The following is a 13,858-nucleotide window of genomic DNA, read 5'->3' as shown; positions in this document are numbered from 1 at the left end:
GAGCTGCAGCCACAAAGGGCATGCTCAGAAGGCCATCCTGGAGCATTAGGCTAAGTTTCCTCTAGGGTGCTCTGTCTGTTGCTGAATTGGATGCAGCACCCGTGCTGATGCAAATTCGCATCCGAATCCAATAGACGGCAATGGGGATTTGGATGTGATGTTTGAAAAATGCAACAGGCACTATGTTTCCCCCAACATGTGAATCAGAAGCAGCCTATTGATCTCAATAGGCTGCAATTCCACATCCAAATTTGCATGCGGGGAAACACTGCAAATTGGCCAATGTGGAAACGTCTTGCCCAAGAATTTCTTATTACATAATTTAAAGTCTGGTTTCCTACTTCAAATGTGGTGTCTTTAGCCACTAGTAAACTTCAGACCTACTGTCATTTTTACAAAGTCATAATTGGCTACAACCCAACATAAAGAAGTAATTTTAATAACATTAACTTACAATTTAGATTGTGCAGCACAATATATACAAATTATGTAAATGGTCTGCTTTAGTTACCCCCTAAACTGACCACCTTATGATTCTAAGCTCAGGTTGTCAGTCACACCCCCTCCCCTCGTTGCACCGGCTAAAGCCAAGCACATGCTACATGGAACTCGGTCAAGGGGGCTGTTTGTGGCTGTCTCTGCTGAGAATCCAAAGATCTGGCACTAGAGAGACCTACTACTTACAGATATGGGCGGGGATAACAAGAGCTTGTCAGGGGGTAATGGAAGGCGTTTATAGAATAAGCATACACTGCAGGCCTGTCAGGGATAATGGAAGGAGTTTATAGAATAAGCATACACTGCAGGCCTGTCGGGGGTTAAGGGAAGGAGCTTATAGGCTAGGCATACACTGCAGGCCTGTCGGGGGTAATGGAAGTACCTTTTAGGATAAGCATACACTGCAGGTAACATACACCTGTCATTTCCTTCTCCAACACAAGCAATGACAAATTGTATACTTGCTACAAATCATGGATGTGTTATGAACCAGTGCCAAGTTATCTTTTGATGTGTAACCTTTCAAGCCTATCATATCTGAAACCAACTAGTTCTTGCCTATTTTGAAGGAAACTTTCTAAAAGGAGGGCCATGCAAATGAGGTCACTCACAAACTGTCATGGCTGGATGTTGGGGAAAGTTTATTTTCTCCTATAAAGTAATAGGCTTGTGGCACAGAAGGGATAGAGCAGCAGATAGTGCATGCAGGGATAGCTTGTGACACAGAAGGGATAGAGCAGCAGATAGTGCATGCAGGGATAGCTTGTGACACAGAAGGGATAGAGCAGCAGATAGTGCATGCAGGGATAGCTTGTGACACAGAAGGGATAGAGCAGCAGATAGTGCATGCAGGGATAGCTTGTGACACAGAAGGGATAGAGCAGCAGATAGTGCATGCAGGGATAGCTTGTGGCACAGAAGGGATAGAGCAGCAGATAGTGCATGCAGGGATAGCTTGTGACACAGAAGGGATAGAGCAGCAGATAGTGCATGCAGGGATAGCTTGTGACACAGAAGGGATAGAGCAGCAGATAGTGTATGCAGGGATAGCTTGTGACACAGAATGGATAGAGCAGAAGATAGTGTATGCAGGGATAGCTTGTGGCACAGAATGGATAGAGCAGCAGATAGTGCATGCAGGGATAGCTTGTGACACAGAAGGGATAGAGCAGCAGATAGCGCATGCAGGGATAGCTTGTGACACAGAAGGGATAGAGCAGCAGATAGTGCATGCAGGGATAGCTTGTGGCACAGAATGGATAGAGCAGCAGATAGTGCATGCAGGGATAGCTTGTGGCACAGAATGGATAGAGCAGCAGATAGTGCATGCAGGGATAGCTTGTGGCACAGAAGGGATAGAGCAGCAGATAGTGCATGCAGGGATAGCTTGTGGCACAGAATGGATAGAGCAGCAGATAGTGCATGCAGGGATAGCTTGTGGCACAGAAGGGATAGAGCAGCAGATAGTGCATGCAGGGATAGCTTGTGACACAGAAGGGATAGAGCAGCAGATAGTGTATGCAGGGATAGCTTGTGACACAGAAGGGATAGAGCAGCAGATAGTGCATGCAGGGATAGCTTGTGACACAGAAGGGATAGAGCAGCAGATAGTGCATGCAGGGATAGCTTGTGACACAGAAGGGATAGAGCAGCAGATAGTGCATGCAGGGATAGCTTGTGACACAGAAGGGATAGAGCAGCAGATAGTGTATGCAGGGATAGCTTGTGACACAGAATGGATAGAGCAGCAGATAGTGCATGCAGGGATAGCTTGTGACACAGAAGGGATAGAGCAGCAGATAGTGCATGCAGGGATAGCTTGTGGCACAGAAGGGAAGAGCAGCAGATAGTGCATGGACAGAGAGCTGATACTTACTATGGGGCCTGTCAGTAATTATCATCATTTTGGTGAAGAGCATATTTCATTTGGCTATTGCAATGAGTTCCATTACTTCCTATTTATTAAAGTGGATATTTTTTTGTCAAATTGTTGTAAATTACTTAAATTTAATGAATTCAAATTCAAAATAGCTGTCCATGGATATGAATGGAGGTTCAGGCTAGTTATGCTGCAGTGTATCTGGCAACTATTGACTGGGATACCTTAACATTCACCAAAGCACCTCTTATACTGGGAATACACTGGTCGATTTTGCCGCTCGATTTCGCGCCCGATCGTTTTCCGTGCTCGATTATGCGGGCGATTTTCTTATCTTCCATTTGTTTTTCTTATCTTTTCCCATTGTTCCCTATGCAAAATCAAGCGCAGAATCGATCGGGCGGGAGATCGGACATGTCGGAAATGATCAATCAAGCCATCTAAATGGCTCAAAATTGAGCCGTGCATTCCCAGCATTAGGATTTAGAATACACTGTACTTCCAAGTGAAAACTTGGGGCCCCGCAAAACTTGAAAATGTATCACAGAGTTAAGTAATCTTGGTCATAGCTGTGTCAAAAGATCAAATCCACCGACACGTATCTGGAAAAAAAATTGTGCAGCTGCTCTGATGATGTCAGGTGCTGCACTTGAGCCCATCTCTATCTACCAAGTTAAACAGTATTGAGCTATAGCACAGGCGTCAAGCACAAGGCCCGCGGGCCGAAGGCGGCCCTTTTTGCCATTTTATGTGGCCCCCCCAGAGCTTTAAATGTGTATTATTGTGAGCAGTAAAAGAACAACGGCACACTGGGCCATATGCAATTCACTTTTTCGCCTGGCTTTTCACCTAGGTGATATTTTTACACCGTGTCATAAAATGCCTTTTAATCCACCAGCAAGCAAGAAAATGCTCAAAATAATTTTGATAGTCCTTTTTCACCAACATTTAAGTACTTTTTCAATTGTAAATGCTGAAAAGTTATTTTAAAGATACGAGGAAAATTATCTCCTAGGAGAAAACTCAGGAGAAAAAGTTAATTGCATATGGCCCACTGCTTTCACAACCAGAGGATCACACCGGTGACAGCGATTCTGGCTGAAATATTGTCAGTTTGAGGTGGAGTGCAGCAACAAGCCATGGGACCCCTCAGCAAAATTACCATGGGGCCCCCACATTGTCATCCAAACCCCCTCATGTGGCAGCTTACTAAAAAGACTATAGGGGAACAGACACTTGGCATCCTGCCGTGGGCCACATTTCATTTTGATGCTTGTCTGCCAATGCAGCAATGGGGCAGGAAAATATGAAACTGCTCCACTGCGCTATTCTGCAGAAGGTGAGGAGTAGGTCTCACATGTTCGCTATGGTTACGCCACTTAGCTTGAGACTGTTCAATAAATGTTCAATCTTAATAAACAATTTGGCCCGCACACCTAAGGGGCCCATACACCTAACGATTTTCCCACCGATATACAGCAGATTCGATCACTGTGATTGAATCTGCTGTGAAATCGTTGCGCAAATGCTGACAGAATGATTGATTTCCGTCCAAAATCAATTGTTCCCGTCGATCCGTCCGTGCGGAAGATTTTGCTCAATCGCCGGCGGGTCGGGAGTGCGTCGATAGCGGCGTCCGAATGCCCGAAGACCGACGCTAGCTGCAATACATTACCTGATCTGGCCGGCGAATATCCCCGCTGTCTTCTTTTCCGCTCTGGGCTCCGAGTCCGGCTGGCTTCACTGAACTTCCTGTCCCGGCAGGAAGTTTAAACAGTAGAGAGCCCTCTACTGTTTAAACTTCCCCCGGACAGGCAGTTCAATGAACCCAGCGGAGAAGAAGACAGCGGTGACAGCGGGGATACGCGCCGGCCGGAGGAAATGCAAGAAATGTATGCTGGGGGGGGGGGGGGGGGGGGGGGCGTCGGCAGCGGCAGCTTCACAGATTGTGATCGGTTTCATGCTGAAATCGATTCACAATCTGTTTGCAGTAAAGGCAGCCATACGATCCCTGATGGCAAATTGACCAGTGTATGGCTACTTTTAGACTATGTTTTAGATTTTGGCCCCTACCGTGATTGAGTTTGACCCCCCTGAATTAGAGGATGATGAATAGTCTTTGGCCAGCCAGCTAGAGAACAATTAGCTTATTGTTACTGGTAAACCTTGTCCTGTCACTTTGGCAGGATTACACAACTTTGCAAACTGCCAGTTTGTGTCTATGAGGAATGAGTGTGAGAAGGAAGTGCCCTCTAGTGGCTGTGTGCAGTAATCCAGCTTTGTATACAGTAATGTCCACAACCATTGCAATGAATTCCTATACACTGCAAAAGTATTTTGTCAGTTTAGCTAATTACGTATGAAATAATCAAAAATGATAAGGTTTATCCATATAATTAATTACTTTAATTGGACTACATGCATCACTACCAGACCAACTCATTGGGATCATTATTTTTCATTTAATATTTATACGGTGCTGACATTTTCCACAGCGCCTCACAAAGTCTTGCCTCTTTATGATGTTTATAAGCTGATCCCTTTGTTTCTGGATCTTATCTTTCTGCACTTGCAGGTCTCTATTAGGCAGAACTTGTCACACAGAGGTTGCACCTGGAGTTCTGTGTCACACAGCCCTTGTCACACAAAATCACTGAACAACTTGTCCCCCTCTCACAAGCAGGGATGGTAGCAGTAGCAGTTCGGACCACATACTGCCACATCTGAAGAGTATTGGTGCCTCCCTTTTCCTGCTGTCCCATTACAGTAGCATTTAGCATGGTGGCATATAGTGGGTAACACTTTTTCTTGCCTTGCTGAGCTAGAGTACAAGGTTTAAATCTCAGCCAGGACATTATGTTGTGGTTTGTATGTTGTCCCTGTGTCTGAGTGGATTTCCTCTGGGCACTCGGGTTTGCACCCACATCCCAAAAGCATACTGATAAGTATGAGAAGTATGGACAATAGCTCATGCTGTGGATTAGATTGTAAGCTCCTCTGAGGGAGAGCCGATTAACATGACTGTTCTCTGTAAAGTGCCATTGAAGATGTCAGGACGATTGGGTTGTTTAACTGGCACACTAAGGGGTCTCCACCACAGTTAGGCAGTTTGGTCTATTAAAATCTCATTACAGTAGATCTATACCTTTGAATATATCCACACAGCAGCACCGGCTGCTCCTTAGATTTTATTCAGACATACACTTACCTCTTATGTCGAAAAAACAACAACCTAAAACCCCTTTGGCTGACCTCCTTATCATACAGTTATGCCTACTAGCTAGTGCCTAACAAGATGCATGCTGGGAGGTTTACATCAGCAGAAGCAGCAAACTGTCCCATTGAGTAGCAGTATAGCTCTGCAATAAAATAAATGTTTTTCTTACAAAATCTTTATTACAGAAGATGGACTGTCAGAAAAGATGGCATTCTTGGTTTAGGATAGGAGAATGGCTTGATTTAAAGTGGACCTGAACTCAGACCTAACCCTCTGCTCTAAAAGATAAGTAACAGCAAATAACCTTAATCACATATGCTTTTTCCATAGCACATAGTGGAAAACGCATATGTAATTCTGCTTAGTGTGTTCCTACCCTAAAATAAAACCTGAACTGAAAATTAAAAGTCAAAATAAGCATACACAAGTCATACTTACCATCCATGTAGTCTACTCCTCAGTGTCTTTCTCCTGTCCCGCGTCCTGTTTGTTCACTGTGATCAAGGGAATTTTCCGTCCTCCATTTTGAAAATGGCCATTACCCATAACAGATTTCTGGTCAGCACACAGTTAAACTGTAACATCGCCCACTTGAGCCATAGGGAAACATTGACTTTACCTGGTACATCAGTTTTCCTCTCAGCTATAACTGACAGCAACTGATATTTTACTGACAGCAACTGATATATTTCAGATCTGACAAAATATTGTCAGAACTGGATGGGATTATTGTCAGAAGAAAATGGTGAGCTTCTGAGAGGAACTGATGGGGGTAACTATGTAATGTTCATTTGAAGTTACCTCATGTGTTTATTTCAAATATTTTTACTCAGTACAGGTTCTCTTTAAAGAAAAAAACTTCTGTGTTACAGCTGATAAAAATCCTGCAATAAATCTGCATTGCGTCTACTTCCTGTTTTCATGGAAGCACACATAGCATTAACATGTGTTTACAAATTAGCTGCTCTGCCAAGGCAGCATGCTGACACAACTGAGAGATCACATTATAGTTGTGCTTAGTCACAGATGAGAGGTCATTAGGCAGGCTAAACTCTTTAAGTACATACAGGGTGCAGTTCTCTCTTCCTTCTGTCCTGTGCAATAGTTCAGGTCCACTTTAACAAGTGGATACTGTTTAAAAGGCTGAATATACTGTGAACAATCGGTCCACTTATACAAGTTGTGGCTACACATCCAGTGCTATACATACTACCGAACACATCTGGTTGTGCAACAAGCAAGCTGGAGATTGGATTATTTTTTCCCACTACACACATTCACCTGCACTGCTGTTCCATTTGTTATTTTTTCAAGAGAAGGTTTATCAACTTAAATTATTATTTTTTTTAACAAGTTTGAACGTGTTTGCATTGCATCTGTTCCTCAGTCATCATGAAAGTATAAGGACTGCTGAGTGCTGGCAATTGTGACGTTTTAATATATAGATGTTTTTGCATTCACTGTAACATTATTGCATTATACTTTGTATTGTTCTCCAGGAAAAATAGAATGAATAAAAATAAAATATCTTTGACAAATCCTTGTATTGATAGTGTTGAATGCATAAAAAAGGGGTACTTCTTTGTGACCCTACAGTACATCTTATTCCTAAAAATATGTGGTCTGGGGACATTTAGTTAATTGTATCAACTGTACTAGTGATGAACAAAAACTCTCCTCTACGAATCGGGGAAAAAAAGGGCACAGGAGTCCTTACGGAAAAAATGGAGCCGCCACCGGTGTCTATTATAAAAGCCTTGCAGGGGACTTGCGGATGTGCAAATTGTGGCATTGCATAACGGGCACTTTGCAGCGCCACCGTGCGCCCAAATTGACTTTCTTTGCTGCAAATTGCAGCTCTTTGGCGGAGGAAGGGGTTAGGATTTAGGAAAGAGGGGGGGGGGGGGGGGGTTAGGCACTACCGGGGTGTTGGGGTCAGGTACTACCAGGGAGAGTCTTGGGGTTAGGCACCACCAGGGAGGGTCTTGGGGTTAGGCATCACCAGAGAGAGTCTTAGGGTTAGGCATCACCAGGGAGGGCCTTGGGGTTAGGCATCATCAGGGAGAGTCTGGGGGTTAGGCATCATAAGGGAGGGCCTTGGGGTTAGGCACCACCGGGGAGGGTTTTGGGGTTAGGCTTGACTGGCGTATCTGTGTGTGACCCCCTCTGTCTGTTATTGCTGTGTGTGACCCCCTGTATGTTATTGCTGTCTGTGTGATCCCCTGTCTGTTATTGCTGTCTGTGTGACCCCACTGACAGAGTACAGAGAGGGAATAAGAAGACTGACAAAAACATAGACGACTATAACAAATGTGCATGAGACAGGGTGCAATTTTTACAGGGGAGCCTCTGACCGGGGGGGGGGGGGGGGCAATTTTAGCACTTGCCATAGGCGCTATATTACCTAGATACGCCCCTGTAGGCATCACCAGGGAGAGTCTTGGGATTAGGCATCACCGGGGAGAGTCTTGGGGTTAGGCACCACCGGGGAGGGTCTTAGGGTTAGGCATCACCAGGGAGAGTCTGGGGGCTAGGCACCACCAGGGAGGGTCTTGGGGTTAGGCATCACCAGGGAGAGTCTGGGGGTTAGGGATCACCAGGGAGAGTCTTGGGGTTAGGCGTCACCAGGGAGAGTCTTGGGGTTAGGCATCACCAGGGAGGGCCATGGGGTTAGGCACCACCAGGGAGGGTCTTGGGGTTAGGCACTACCAGGGAGGGTCTTGGGGTTAGGCACCACCAGGGAGGGTCTTCCGGTTAGGCGTCACCAGGGAGAGTCTTGGGGTTAGGCATCACAAGGGAGGGCCTTGGGGTTAGGCATCACCAGGGAGGGTCTTGGGGTTAGGCACCACCGGGGAGGGTCTTAGGGTTAGGCATCACCAGGGAGAGTCTTGGGGTTAGGCATCACCAGGGAGAGTCTTGGGGTTAGGCATCACCAGGGAGAGTCTTGGGGTTAGGCATCACCAGGGAGGGTCTTGGGGTTAGGTACCACAAGCGAGGGTCTTGTGGTTAGGCATCACCAGGGAGGTTCTTGGGGTTAGGCATCACCAGGGAGGGTCTTGGGGTTAGGTACAACCAGGGAGGGTCTTGGGGTTAGGCATCACCAGGGAGGGTCTTGGGGTTAGGCATCACCAGGGAGAGTCTTGTGGTTAGGCATCACCAGGGAGAGTCTTGGGGTTAGGCATCACCAGGGAGGGTCTTGGGGTTAGGCATCACCAGGGAGGGTCTTGGGGTTAGGCATCACCAGGGAGGGTCTTGGGGTTAGGCATCGGTAGTGGGGGGTTCTGTGTGAGAGTAGGGTTAAGTTTAGCTAAAGTAAAATATCGGTAAACTTTACTAATATTTTACTATGAAATCCAGCAGTAGAATATCGCTAATTAACTTCTTGCCAACCACGTAATGCCGATTTGCGGTGAACACGGCGGCAGCCCCAGGACCACTCCACGCCAGTTGGCGTGAAGTCCTGGGGTGGGGTCTTGCAGGAGATCGCACGCGCATCTCCACTTGAATGACAGAGATCCGCTCCGTCATCAGTCTCCCATCGGCAATCGCCGCTAGGAGACTATAGGACGGCAAAACCGCTGTCTAATAACACTGTACAGCGATGCGATCTAAGGCAGCGCTGTACTGGGGACAGCCGTGTGGCATGGCTGTCCCCCTGGGAGGCACTAAAGCGATCCGCTGTCATAGGCTGATGCCTATGACAGCTGATCGCACTGATAGGCTGGCAGAGGGAGGGAGAGTTATAAAAAAAAATGAACAAATTTATTTAAAAAAAAGACAAATAAAAAAATAAACATCCCTGCAGGGATCAGAGCTTACCAACAGAAAGCTCTGTTGGTGGGCAGAAAAGGGGAGGGATCACTTGTGTGCTAGGTTGTACAGCCCTGCAGTGAGGCCTTAAAGCTGCAGTAGCCTAATTAGTAAAAATGGCTTGGTCACTAGGGGGGTTTAAGCCCGTGGTCCTTAACCACCCTGGCGTTCTGATAAAATCGCCAGGGTGGCTGCGGGAGGGTTTTTTTTAAATAAAAAAAAAACTATTCCATGCAGCCAACTGAAAGTTGGCTGCATGAAAGCCCACTAGAGGGCGCTCCGGAGGCGTTCTTCCGAACGCCTCCGGCGGCCAGAAGTAACACGGAAGGCCGCAATAAGCGGCCTTCCGTGTTTCACTTACCTCGTCGCCATGGCGACGAGCGGAGTGACGTCATGGACGTCAGCCGATGTCCTGACGTCAGCCGCCTCCGATCCAGCCCTTAGCGCTGGCCGGAACTGTTTGTTCCGGCTACGCTGGGCTCGGGTGGCTGGGGGGACCCTCTTTCGCCGCTGCACGCGGCGGATCGCCGCACTGCAGCGGCGATCAGGCAGCACACGCGGCTGGCAAAGTGCCGGCTGCGTGTGCTGCTTTTTATTTCATTAAAATCGGCCCAGCAGGGCCTGAGCGGCAGCCTCCGGCGGTGTTGGACGAGCTGAGCTCGTCCAGACCGCTCAGGTGGTTAAAGTGGACCCAAATTAAAAATACAAGATTTCTGAAATAAAATCTATTTTCTAAATTATAATAATAAATAGCAGCCTTTTTTCAGTTGCATGATGACAAATATAAAATATTTTAAATTTATTGTAGGCACCCCTCCCTTCCTTTCAAATTGACGGACAAAATCCGGCAAACTGGTGGAGTAGGTGGTGTCCAGCAATGGAGGAATTGCTAATGGCTGCCCCCAGTATAACCCTAGTTATTAAAAGAGAAGGCTGAAAAGCATGCAGTGAAATGCTCATAGATTTGAAGGAGTGTTTATTTATCTTTGTATGTGTTAGAGTGCTGCAACTAAATATTTTTAATTAAAAAAAATGTTTGGTTTGGGTCCGCTTTAAGTGGTATTAAAGCAATATTCTACTAGCGGCAATCCCCTGTGCCCTTTTTTCCAGGTGTCTTTTTTCCTGAATTAAACTGACCCAACCAAAGGCTCCAGATGCTGGTTAGTAAACCAGCTACAAGATAACTGATCAGCATCTGCTGGGTTTGAAAGGCTCAATTTCTTTCACTTCCTACATGCCTACTAGTTTCCAAAATGTTGTAGTCCAGCGAAACCAAAAATTAAAGTCAAATTCTTAAAACACACGTTGTTTAGCGTACACAAGTATTACTTTTGGCACTGCATTTACTATTAATTATGTAATATAGCTGTGCTTTCCTGCAGCTGTACATCTATCCATACAGAGACAAGGCCCCTTTCCACGAACTACAATGGTCGATTGTGCCACAATAGTGAGCTCTGCCCATCTGTTGTACATAGAACTGAATGTGCTTGAGCTGGGCAGTGAACTGTGCAGCTAAAGAAATACATGTGATAACTTGAATGAAAGGATACTGAAGGCACCCACAATGTATAAAATTATGTTAAAAAAAACATCTAAAAATGAAGGGACATATAGGATTATCTTTATGAGGTTCAACAGCTAAATAGCCCCGAAATGCATTGTCCTATGTGCTTTTCCTATGTGCTTGAATAAACACAATTGAAATCAGTGTTGAACTTCATGAAGGAAGGCCTATCCTTGCCTTAATTTTAGAGGGTTTTTATTTATTTTATGGGTCCCTCCAGTATCCTTTCATCCTAGTTTCAGTTACTCCTTTTGGGGGTCCAAATTCATGATTTAACTTAATATTTATTGGTTTGGACTGGAGCAGCGACTACCAATCGCTCACAAGACCGAGTGTGGACGGTATTTCCCCACACGCTCTGAACAGTGGTTGCTAGGTACAGCAACCCAGACCTGTGAGCATACAATTTATTGAATTTACATCTTCTGCCAACATCAACCAACCATACTAAACTAGGTCGAGCTCCCATTGTTCCTGTGTCTTTTTTGTTCTCATAAACTCAAATGTGATAACTACTTCCATGTTCCACCCTTGACACTGCCACTGTCACCACCCATTGCTACACCATCATCGTCACGTGTTTCCTCTGTGATGCTAGGAAATTTAGCCTGTCCTCTATTGTACTTCCTACTTTCGGAGTCACATGATTACTCCTCATTGACACATCTACCAGCTGAACCTAAAAAAGACAGAAAACAAGGTGTACAGCACTGGCCAGCATATTTGACTCATGAAAAGATATTTTACTCTTTATTTGACACTACTTATACTCAACCATCAACCCAATTGCTATTATAATAAATTCCTATCTTTAGTTTTGGGGTTTGTTGGACTCTGGAGTCTAATTAATTCCAAAACTTGTTTTCATCTATAATTGGCTAGAATAATTAAAGTCAATGGGAATCAAACATAAAAAAGCCAGATACTTAAAGAGAATCTGTACTCTAAAATTCTTACAACAAAAAGCATACCATTCTATTCATTATGTTCTCCTGGGCCCCTCTGTGCTGTTTCTGCCACTCTCTGCTGCAAACCTGGCTTGTAATTGCCAGTTTTAGGCAGTGTTTACAAACAAATTAACCAGCTTGTGATAGGCTCACATAAGGGCTCTTTCACATTAGGGCAGATTTTCTGCGTTTCAACGCAAAGGGTAAAGTTTGCGTTACCCAAGGTGAAATGAAAGTCCATAGACTTTCATTTTAGTTTTCACATATAACGCTGCGTTTTTGTGCGTTGCGTTACACTGCACCCAGGCGCAGTTTTTCGGCCGACGCTAGCTTTATGCGTTACAATGTTAGTCAATGTAAAACGCACACTATGCGCGTTTTTAATCCGTTAACGCAGGCAATCAGTCCCAGAATGCAACAGAGGAACAATGTAGAAAGTTGACAACTAAAAGAAAAAAAAATTACCTGCGTTTTTCTATGTGCAGTAACGCATTGAAAACGGATTAAAAACGCACACTCACTGCAGTGCAACGCATATCAAAACGCAGTAAAAGGCATACAACAAAACGTATGCTTTGAGCGTTCTCCAACGCAAGCTCTGATGTGAAAGAGCCCTAAGGCCCCGTTCAGACTGCAGAACGCAGACCGCAACGCATGCGGACCGCAACGCGTACGAACGCACGCCATCCGCGTTCGTATGCGTTGTGTGGCTGATCCCATCACTGAAAAGTGAATGGGACAGCCATGCGTTTTTACAAAAAATGCGTGCAGCATGCGTTCCCGGACCGCACAGGTCCGGAACGCATGCAGTGTGAACATCAGACATTGCACTCTATGCAATGTCTGATGTCGTGCGTGTCGGCCACCTGCACGCGTTTCCAAAACGCGGCTGGAAACGCGTGCAGTGTGAACGGGGCCTAAGCAGAGTATGTGAGTCATACAGAGCCTGCAGGGGGCCTGGAGAGGGTGTGTATAGCTCCTATCCTATCACAAGCAGCCCTGCACATTCCAGTCTGACTGCCTCAGCCCGACAAAGCCGACAGAGGAGAGAAGATTAGATCATGTAACAGAGATAACACAGTCACTGTGCAAGTAGGAAAGACTGCAGCTAGCCAGACCACATTAGAACAGGCATAGGAACTTATAGGATAGAAGAAATAAGGATGAAAATTTTGTTACAGAGTCTCTTTAAGGAGAGGGAAGGCTCTGGATCCTATAGAGCCTTCCTACTCCTCTCTCGGTCCCCGTTCTAGCGCTGGCTCCCTGGGAGCAGTATTCAACCAATTTGGTCAAATACTGCTCTAATCCCCCGCCGCAGGGTACTTTGGAAGTCTTTGGAAGCCCAAGTGCTCCTGAAGACTGGCCGCTCCGTACTGTGCATGCACAAGCGCCTTCTCTCCCGAACTCGTACGTGCGCAGTATGGAGCGCCTGTCTTGGAGCAGCTGCAACGAGGGGACTGAGAGAGGAGAGGGAAAGCTCTATAGGACCCAGAGCATTTCCTCTCCTTAGGTAAGTATCTGGCTTTTTTAGATTTTATTCCCATTTAAGGGATAACACCTCTGCTAGTTTTTATTGCAGCCTGGGTTCACAAGAGAGAATTCACTCAATTTATGTTTCTTTGTTGGGATGAGTATATAAACCATAATGAGAACATTATTTTCCAGAGTTTGGATAGGTTTGTACTTTAGGTTTTTATTGCGGTATTTCATCTGTAGAGCACTGGGGCCCCCAAACTGTCACTCTAGCGATGGCATCCAATCACTACAGATGTGCAGGCTGGGGATAATGGTCTGCTGCATGCTCAGCTAGTAGCTACATAACGGATATAAGGTATCATTTTAACTGGGAAGGGTCAAAGAATATATTGTTATAGGTTTTATAATTGTGGGACTTGTCATGTGAAAATTACAAAGGGTGAAAACTGAAAACAAGTGTATTC

The sequence above is a fragment of the Hyperolius riggenbachi genome, chromosome 6 (genome assembly GCF_040937935.1).
Source record: "Hyperolius riggenbachi isolate aHypRig1 chromosome 6, aHypRig1.pri, whole genome shotgun sequence".
NCBI lineage: Eukaryota > Metazoa > Chordata > Amphibia > Anura > Hyperoliidae > Hyperolius > Hyperolius riggenbachi.
The sequence above is the reverse complement of the archived record's forward strand: the minus strand, read 5'-3'. Positions refer to the sequence as shown.